The sequence below is a fragment of the Oncorhynchus keta genome, unplaced genomic scaffold, assembly GCF_023373465.1.
Source record: "Oncorhynchus keta strain PuntledgeMale-10-30-2019 unplaced genomic scaffold, Oket_V2 Un_contig_14391_pilon_pilon, whole genome shotgun sequence".
In the NCBI taxonomy this organism is placed as follows: domain Eukaryota; kingdom Metazoa; phylum Chordata; class Actinopteri; order Salmoniformes; family Salmonidae; genus Oncorhynchus; species Oncorhynchus keta.
The window spans coordinates 12,584-22,591 of NW_026278717.1; the positions used below are offsets into that span (position 1 = coordinate 12,584).

The following is a 10,008-nucleotide window of genomic DNA, read 5'->3' on the forward strand; positions in this document are numbered from 1 at the left end:
AAAGCTTTTACTTGAGCCCTGTATTTACTTCAATTGTAAATGACAGATCCAATAACAAGGTAATTGGGTAATCTAACGTCTGCTTCTAACTAGTTTTACTATTTTGATCCAAATCACTTGAAATCCCACGTTACTCTTGATTTCATCCTCGAAGAAAAACAATCAAATTCATGAATCCGGTGTTACCTCTGCAGAGCAGACGTGCTGTGTGACGTGGCAGAATGGGCGGAAGGGGTTGTTTGTGTTTTGGTTCTAGTAAAAGGGAAGTTGCAAGAAGAAAGAAAAAGGAGGAGACGTGATCGGGGTTGTTGAAATTATTTGTATGTTCAACAATACGTATCTGTTCGCACTGCGACCTTTATTTTTTTGTGTATAGACTCGTGTGTGGTATTCTGTGTTCGTCAACCGCCTGGCACTCAGGTATAGTAAGCAAATGGTGTGACAAGTTGTATGTTTCAGCTCATTAGTTGTCAACAGGCTAGGTTAGCTAGCTTGATATGCTAACATTGGCGTCTGATGAGAAATGCAAAAAATAGGCCGTGGCCCGGATTTGGGTCGGGAAGAAACCTAACAACGGTTTTGTAATTTAATCGTTCCGGTCAAAACCGTGTTCGTGATGCTATTTATTGGTTGTTTATCCTAGTTGTGTTGATCATGTGGACATGGGTTCGTCATACGCTTCTCCTCGCTAGTTAGCTTATTGAAAATGTAGTAAGCCAGCCAGCTCCATCATCACATTCGCAATCGGACTTGTTATGCTAACGTTAGCTTGCCACCCATTCACCTAACTAGCTAACAGTAGCTGCTTTGTAAGACAGTCAGTAATCAGGGAGTATGTAGGTAGCACACGTTAGCAATTCAGATGTTGATGTAGCTAGTTAGCTGGCTAGTTATCTGGCTTGCTAATAATCTAGCTAGCAAGCTAACGTTAATTGGGTTAGCATTTGCTTCTATTTGGAAAATGGCGTACTCTCAATTTTCTAGCTAGATGCGTTGGCTTCGAAAATAAATCGAAGAGTAGGCCACGTTGGCTATGCTAATTTAGTACATTGTTAGAAGTTTGAACAGTCCATGCTAGCACTGCAGAGATTCATAAGAGTGCTGGTTGAGTCACGTCCCACCTCGAAGGCAACAGAGAGTACAGGCCGTTGGCATTGCTGTCAGCCGATTGCGCATGTTTACCTTCTAACTACCGTCGCTATTATATTAGCTATATGTAGGCGAACATATTTACATTGGAAGGCAACACTGCAACGTCCTTGCTGAGTAGTGTTTTCCTCTATGACAAATTGTGTGTGTTTTGGAAAGTTTGAGGGGTACAATTTAATCTCCGAGTGGGGATGTTACTGTGTGTACCGAAAGAGTTTGCATTGTTTTGACTGTAAATGCATATGGGAAGTCTAGATCAGAGCCATATTATTATGTCTTTAAAACATATATTTCCATAGTCTACAGATTAGGCACACACAACTATGTCAGTAGCAATGTATGGTGTATTTGATGAGGAAAATATATTTTAGTGAGCTCACATATCCAGCCATCTCTGTGATACCATGCATTCAGAGACTGGGCTGGGTCATATTCAATACACAAAATGGGAAAACTGTTTAATACAAGGATATACTATCTGCTTGTCCCATAAGAAAAGCTTGTATTCGTTTTCTGTTGCACAGTGTTTTGCTATGGTGTGCTCTTATTAATATGTCCCAGCTCTACAGCAAGGTTTGACTGCCAAGCCATGTTTATTTTGACAACTTGTTTTCAGGGCAGCCTGCCACTCAATTTTCTTCTGTAGACAGGATCATCTATTCAGTTTCTACCTCCCTGAGAAAGAAGGAAATAAAATGTCAGCTCATTCATTCCATTCCAAGATTTCACCATATATTTAAGGGCTAAGTTGATCTCTTTATCAGGAGAGTCTGGACATGTATATCAAGTTTTTTTCTGAGAATCATGTCCACTTCCATACTGTCACCATGACTCACTTATGGAGGATATAGACCAGGGTTAAACTACATGTCAAAACAACTTTACGAAAACATCCATATCTCTACTTCAAAATCCTCTTATCTTTACCACATCTGACATAACCCTAGCAGAAAACATCAGAGTTGTGAATAATTGTTCCTTTTTTCCTTCTCTCTACCGCCGCCTCCAGCTGAAGCCCTGACAGCATAGTCAGACGTGCGGGACAAACACTGACCGGGGGATCTGACTAGGCCATGGCCAACAGGGGAGGAGCTACGAGACCCAACGGGTCTAACGCTGGTAACAAGATTTGCCAGTTCAAGCTGGTACTTCTGGGGGAGTCGGCAGTGGGCAAGTCCAGCCTGGTGCTCCGCTTCGTCAAGGGACAGTTCCACGAGTTCCAGGAGAGCACCATTGGAGGTGACATCACTCATTTATGCACTTAAGCCAGGAACAGAAAAGTATCTATAGCCTCTTCTGGAAGTTTCTGCCCCTTCAGTGTTATAAGATCTGAAGGAACCGGTTACGGAAGGAACCTCAAACTTGCAGACAATGGCGCAATGGGGACTATGGGTTGTTGTTTGGTCTGGGCTGTAGTTATTTATTTATCCCTTCATTCATATTGTTGAATGTGTTTAGTGAGTGTCCTGCTCTAATGCTTTTTAAAGTTCACGTCAATTATGTATTTGACAACTCTCTTCTCTCCTCCCCAGCGGCCTTCCTGACCCAGACAGTGTGTCTAGACGACACAACGGTGAAGTTTGAGATCTGGGACACGGCAGGACAGGGGCGCTACCACAGCCTGGCGCCCATGTATTACAGAGGGGCGCAGGCTGCCATCGTGTCTACGACATCACAAATGAGGCAAGTAGCATAATCTTGATAGATTATATAATCAGTGCAACCAACCTTCCTTTGTAAAAATGATACTTGATCTCACATGTTTGGATATGTGGTCACACTGGTGATCCATTCACGTTCCAGATTGAAAGTGGAGTGTTTTTAACGTCACCATTTCCCTGGTACCATGTCTCATCAAATCAAATGTATTTATATAGCCCTTCGTACCAGCTGATATTTCAAAGTGCTGTACAGAAACCCAGCCTACAACCCCAAACAGCAAGCAATGCAGGTGTAGAAGCATGGTGGCTAGGAAAAACTCCCTAGAAAGGCCAAAACCTTGGAAGAAACCTAGAGAGGAACCAGGCTATGTGGGGTGGCCAGTCCTCTTCTGGCTGTGCCGGGTGGAGATTATAACAGAACATGGCCAAGATGTTCAAATGTTCATAAATGACCAGCATGGTCAAATAATAATAATCACAGGCAGAACAGTTGAAACTGGAGCAGCAGCACAGCCAGGTGGACTGGGGACAGCAAGGAGTCATCATGCGATGTAGTCCTGAGTCATGGTCCTAGGGCTCAGGTCCTCTGAGAGAGAGACAGAGAGAGCACACTTAAATTCACACAGGACACCGGATAGGACAGGAGAAGTACTCCAAATATAACAAACTGACCCTAGCCCCCTGACACATAAACTACTGCAGCATAAATGGAGGCTGAGACAGGAGGGGTCAGGAGACACTGTGGCCCCATCCGATGATACCCCCGGACTCGCCAAACAGGAAGGATATAACCCCACCCACTTTGCCAAAGCACAGCCCCCACACCACTAGAGGGATTTCTTCAACCACCAACTTACCATCCTGAGACGAGGCCGAGTATAGCCCACAAAGATCTCCGCCATGGCACAACCCAAGGGGGTGCCAACCCAGACAGGGAAGATCCGTCAGTCACTCAACCCACTCCAAGTGACGCACCCCTCCTAGGGACGGTATGAAAGAGCCCTAGTAAGCCAGTGACTCAGCCCCTGTAAATAGGGTTAGAAGCAGAGAATCCCAGTGGAAAGAGGGGAACTGGCCAGGCAGAGACGGCAAGGGCGGTTCGTTGTTCCAGAGCCTTTCCGTTCACCTTCACACTCCTGGGCCAGACTACATTCAATCATATGACCCACTGAAGAGATGAGTCTTCAGTAAATACTTAAAGGTTGAGACCAAGTTTGCGTCTCTCACATGGGTAGGCAGACCATTCCATAAAAATGGAGCTCTATAGTAGAAAGCCCTGCCTCCAGCTGTTTGCTTAGAAATTCTAGGGACAATTAGGAGGCCTGCGTCTTGTGACCGTAGCGTACGTGTAGTATGGCAGGACCAAATCAGAGAGATAGGTAGGAGCAAGCCCATGTAATGCTTTGTAGTAAAACCTTGAAATCAGCCCTTGCCTTGACAGGAAGCCAGTGTAGAGAGGCTAGCATTGGAGTAATATTATCAAAGTTTTTGGTTCTAGTCAGGATTCTAGCAGCTGTATTTAGCACTAACTGAAGTTTATTTAGTGCTTTATCTGGGTAGCCGGAAAGTAGAGCATTGCAGTAGTCTAACCTAGAAGTAACAAAAGCGTGGATATATTTTTCTGCATCATTTTTGGACAAAGTTTCTGATTTTTGCAATGTTATGTAGATGGAAAAAAGCTGTCATTGAAATAGTCTTGATATGTTCTTCAAAAGAGGGATCAGGGTCCAGAGTAATGCCAAGGTCCTTCAGTTTTATTTGAGGCGACTGTACAACCATTAAGATTATTTGTCAGATTCAACAGAAGATCTCTTTGTTTCTTGGGACCTAGAACAAGCATCTCTGTTTTGTCCAAGTTTAAAAGTAGAACGTTTGCAGCCATCCACTTACTTATGTCTGAAACACACGCTTCCAGGGAGGGCAATTTTGGGGCTTCACCATGTTTCATTGAAATGTACAGCTGTCTGTCATCCGCATAGTAATGAAAGTTAACATTATGTTTCGAATGACATCACCAAGAGGTAAAATATATAGTGAAAACAATAGTGGTCCTAAAACGGAACCTTGAGGAACACCGAAATTTACAGTTGATTTGTCAGAGGACAAACCATTCACAGAGACCAACTGATATCTTTCCGACAGATGAGATCTAAACCAGGCCAGAACTTGTCCGTGTAGACCAATTTGGGTTTCCAATCTCTCCAAAAAGAATGTGGTGATCGATGATGTCTGATGTCATTAAAAGGTCATTTACCACCTTCACAAGTGCAGTCTCAGTGCTATGATGGGGTCTAAAACCAGACTGAAGCATTTAGTATACATTGTTTGTCTTCAGGAAGGCAGTGAGTTGCTGCGCAACAGCCTTTTCTAAAATTGTTGAGAGGAATGGAAGATTCGAATCATAAAACACGGGACGAGATGTTAAAAACTGTCCATTGTGCCAATAGATGGAATGCACTCACATGAGATTTGCCGTGATGTTGACAGAGTGGCATGGGAGGTTTATTTCTTAGACTGGGGTAAGATGTCAATTTCTGGGACACATCCTCAGTAGTGTGCCTTCGAATCAGTGGGTGTTTCGGCCTTTAATCACTAAACACCCTCATCAAAGGTGGCCAGCTAAAGGGTAATCAAGCCTTAGCTTGTGTCCCATGCCCAATTAAGATGTCCCACGGGACTATGCAAGGCAGGGGCGTCCTCTTCCCTGAGCCAGCCATACAGCTGACCGCATACCTCATATGCCCTCCTCAAGTTGGAGGGATCTGAATTGGGTTCTCAGGTGGGGGTGGGGGTCATGAAGTTATAGCCCAGCAAGGGTCCTTCCGTTTGATCCAGATCCACTGGCTGCTTCTTTCAGCTGCTTGAGAAACTGCTCTGACGGTCTGCCGCAGAGCCTGTCCATGGATTCCAAGTTCTTTCAGCAACCTGATGATGGAAGAAGCCCGAATCCTCTGCATCCCACTTCAACTGGCCAGACCTTTGCATTCCAGCCACGCTGAGTTGCGTCTGCTGCCAACTCTGTGTAACGAGTTTCTTACGCTCGTAGGCCTCTTCAACAGAGTTTTCCCATGGGACTGTGAGCTCTATGATGTACACAGCCTTTCGTGAAGGGGACCAGAGTACCATGTCTGGCCTAAGGTTGGTAGAAGCAATCTCAGGTGGAAAAATGAGTTGCTGGCCAATATCGACAAGCATCTTCCAGTCCCGGGCCATGGCTAGGTGTCCAGTTTCTGGCTTTGTAGGAGGATACTTGGGCCTTTTCTGTCCCTCCCGGATGAATGTTGTTGTTTTGACGGGATTGCTTGTTTTTGGAGGTAATGAATTGGTTGCACTCCTCTTGGTCTCAAGTGCTACAGCCAGGCTCTTGAGGACCTGATTGTGCCTCCAGGTGTAGCGGCCTTGTGAGAGGCTGGTCTTGCAACCTGTCATTATATGCCTGAGAGTCGCTGGAGCTGGGCAGAGGGGGCAGGTCGAGTCCTCGCCATACCATTGATGTAGATTTTTTGGTGATGGAAGCACATCATAAACAGCTCTTATGATGAAGCTGATGTTGCTTGCCTCCATTTGCCAAAGCTCACTCCAGTTGATCTTTCTCCTCTCCAGGCCTTCCCACCGCGTCCATTGCCCTTGTTTAGCAAGAGAGACAGCCTTTGCACTTCTTGCAGTCTCCTCCTGTCTGCGCACCTCCTCGACCACCAGCTTCCTGCGTTCAGATGTTGTTGCCTTATGGAACGTTGGTTTGCTTGCTGCCAGGCCAAAGCCTCCTCTTCCATGCTGGATATTCCCCACAATGTCTTGGTGTCTCAGGGCTGATGTTGCTTGCTGCACAGCCTTGGATGATGTCCATTTCCGTCCAGTTTGTAGAAGAGGTGCAGCCTTGCTAATGGTCTGGTCTTTGGAGTCCTTCAATGTCATCTGAAGTCTTACTTTAGAGCACTTGTACTCCTCCGTTAGACTTGTAAGAGGTAGTTCAAGGACCCCTTTGCCATAGAGGCCGATGTTACTCAGGCATCGTGGGACACCCAGCCATTTCTTCACGTATGAGGTAATGGTTCGCTCCATCTTCTCCACTGTTGTTAATGGGACCTCATAGACGGTGAGTGGCCACATTACCCGGGGAGAACCAAACTGTAGGCACCAAAGCTTGAGCCTCCCAGGCAGTAGGGTCTTGTTGATGTTCTCAAGACCGTTGGCGATGTCCTGCCTTACTTGCTGCACTTGATCTTTATCCCGGAGGCTTTCGTTGTACCATCTACCCAGGCTCTTGATGGGTTGCTCAGATACCGTTGGTATCGGGTCATCTCAATGCAGAACCTCACATCTTTAAGCTGTCCCTTGACTATGGAGATGCTTCGAGATTTGCTTGGCTTGATTTTCATCCGGGCCCACTTGATGTTATCCTGCAGTTTTGCAAGTAGCCGCCTGGTGCATGCTGCAGTGGTGGTCAGTATAGTCATGTCATCCATGTATGCTCGGATAGGTGGGAGACGGAGCCCTTCCTTAGTTCTCTCACCGCCGACCACCCATCTCGATGCCCTGATGATGACTTCCATGGCCATAGTGAAGGCCAGAGGAGAAATTGTACAGCCTGCCATTATGCCTACTTCCAAGCGCTGCCATGTTGTTGTGAAGTCAGGTGTTGTGAAACACAATTGCAGGTCTTGAAATAGGCCTTTACCAGTGTAGTGATGGGTTCTGGTACGTGGAAAATGTTGAAGGATTCCCAGAGGAGTTCATGGGGAACTGAGCCAAAGGCATTGGCCAGGTCGAGGAAGATGACATAGAGGTCTCTCTTGTCCTTCTTAGCTGTTTGGATCTGGTGCCAAATCATACTAGTATGTTCCAGGCAACCAGAGAAACCAGGAATGCCTGCTTTCTGTACAGATGTATCAATGTACTTGTTCCTTTCCAGATAAGTGGACAGCCTCTGTGCTATTATACTGAAAAAGATCTTCCCTTCGACGTTGAGAAGGGAGATTGGTCGGAATTGACTGATGTCTGTCGCATCCTTCTCTTTCGGGATTAGCACACCACCAGCCCTTCGCCATGCCTTTGGTATTATTTCCTTCTGCCACACTATCCTCATGAGCCTCCAAAGAAAGCGTAGAACATCCGGGGCGTTCTTGTAGAGCTTGTATGGTACTCCATTAGGCCCAGGAGCAGAGGCCGCTCTTGCTCTTCGGACAACGTTCTCTACTTCCCTCCATTTTGGAGGGTCAGTGTCAGATTGAATTCTGGTGGTTGAATAGGTGGGATGTCATGTGGGATGACTATCTGCTCATGCCTTTTCATGTCCTGGTGGACATTTTCCAGATGTTCTTCCAGTTCAGGCTTTGGAGTTTTTAGGATTCCGCACTTTTCCTTTGCGAAGAGATCTTTGACAAACTTAAAGGGGTTTTTATAGAACCGTGTTCTTGAGTGTACCTTCTTCCTCACGAAGTTTCCTTAAGTTTCCGCTCTTCGCAAGGTTGCCAGCCGACATTTAATGTCTGCTTGGAGTAGCATGAGACCTTCTCTCTCTGCATCAGAGGCCTTCTTCCACTGCTTCCTCAGCTGCCTTCTCTCTCTGACAAGTATCTCGATCTCCTGCTGTCTCCCTAGATTTGGCTGGCGGGGTGGTGTCTTGCCACTTCTCCTTTCGTTTACTCCAAAGCGCTCTTCTCCGTAGTGGTAGATAATGTCTCCCATCCTTTCAAGCTTTTCTCTGCTGTTCCTACCTGTTGTTCCAAGATTTTTGTCAGGTCGTTGTTGATTGTTTCCACTCTCTCTTTTCAACAGCTTTGGGCCACTTCACACTCGGTCTGTGCCCTTTGATCTTTTCCTCTTTTAGAGGTTTCTGTGGTTAGGTGAGTTCATCCACCGGCATTTCTGTGCTTGTGTTATCCTCCTCAGTTACAGGGGTGCTGATGCTCTGCGAACTTTGGTTTGCGTCCCGTCGCTGTGCTTCATTCGACTGATTTGACTGGCTGCTTCGTAAGAAGTACTGGTCAATGCGAGGTCCCTGTCTCTGCTCTCCCAAGCACCTTTTCCTCCCTTGATGGATACTTAACCCCTTGCCGATGTTACTCTCTCCCAACCACAGCTGCACACCTGAAGTGTGTGTCCTGCTGCTGTTATGGTTGTCTCATGTGCTGTGTTCCTACTCGTGAGTCGTTTCCGTTCCTGGGTAACCGTAACCATGTGATCAGTCGTTGAGCCATCTTGCGCCCCAGCTCTACTTGAGCTCTAGGGGTATGTTCCTTTGTTGACTTTCAGTAGCACTTAGCGGGTGTCTCCAACATACTGAAACAGCGTCGGAGACTGCCAACATGGGTAGCTAGCCCATGACAGCCCCAGTGGGGTCTATTCCCTCGGTCAATATATCCGGTCGATATAGGCCGATAGTTTAAAAAAAATATTTCTGGGTCAAGGTTTGGCTTTTCAAGAGAGGCTTTATTACTGCCACTTTTAGTGAGTTTGGTACACATCAGGTGGATAGAGCTGTTTATTATGTTCAACATAGGAGGGCCAAGCACAGGGAAGCAGCTCTTTCAGTAGTTGGAATAGGGTCCAGTATGCAGCTTGAAGGTTTAGAGGCCATGATTATTTTCATCAATGTGTCAAGAGATGTTTAGTAGAATATCTTGAGTGTCTCCCTTGATCCTAGGTCCTGGCAGAGTTGTGCAGACTCAGGACAACTGAGCGTTGGAGGAATACGCAGATTTAAAGAGGAGTCCGTAATTTGCTTTCCTAAGATCCTGATCTTTTCCTCAAAGAAGTTCATGAATTTATCACTGCTGAAGTGAAAGCCATCCTCTCTTGGGAATGCTGCTTTTTAGTTAGCCGGCGACAGTATCAAAAAGGAATTTCGGATTGTTCTTATTTTCCTCAATTAAGTTGTAAAAAGGGATGATCGAGCAGCAGTAAGGGCTCTTCGGGTATGCTGCAGTGCCGTCTTTCCAAGCTGGGTCGGAAGACTTCCAGTTTGGTGTGGCACCATTTCCGTTCCAATTTTCTGGAAGCTTGCTTCCAGAGCTCGTATTTTCTGTGTACGAGTGGTTCTGTAGCTCAGTTGGTAGAGCATGGCGCTTGTAACGCCAGGCAGTGGGTTCGATTCCCGGGACCACCCATACGTAGAATGTATGCACACATGACTGACTGTAAGTCGCTGGATAAAAGCGCCTGCTAAATGGCATTTATTATTATTATTATATATTAT

At 46.0% G+C, this 10,008-nt stretch overlaps 1 pseudogene; it reads left to right on the plus strand.

Moving 5' to 3' along the window:
- Window positions 1-202: 202 nt before the first annotated feature.
- LOC127918516 (ras-related protein Rab-5A-like) lies at window positions 203-2,832 on the plus strand (annotated as a pseudogene).
- Window positions 2,833-10,008: the final 7,176 nt, after the last annotated feature.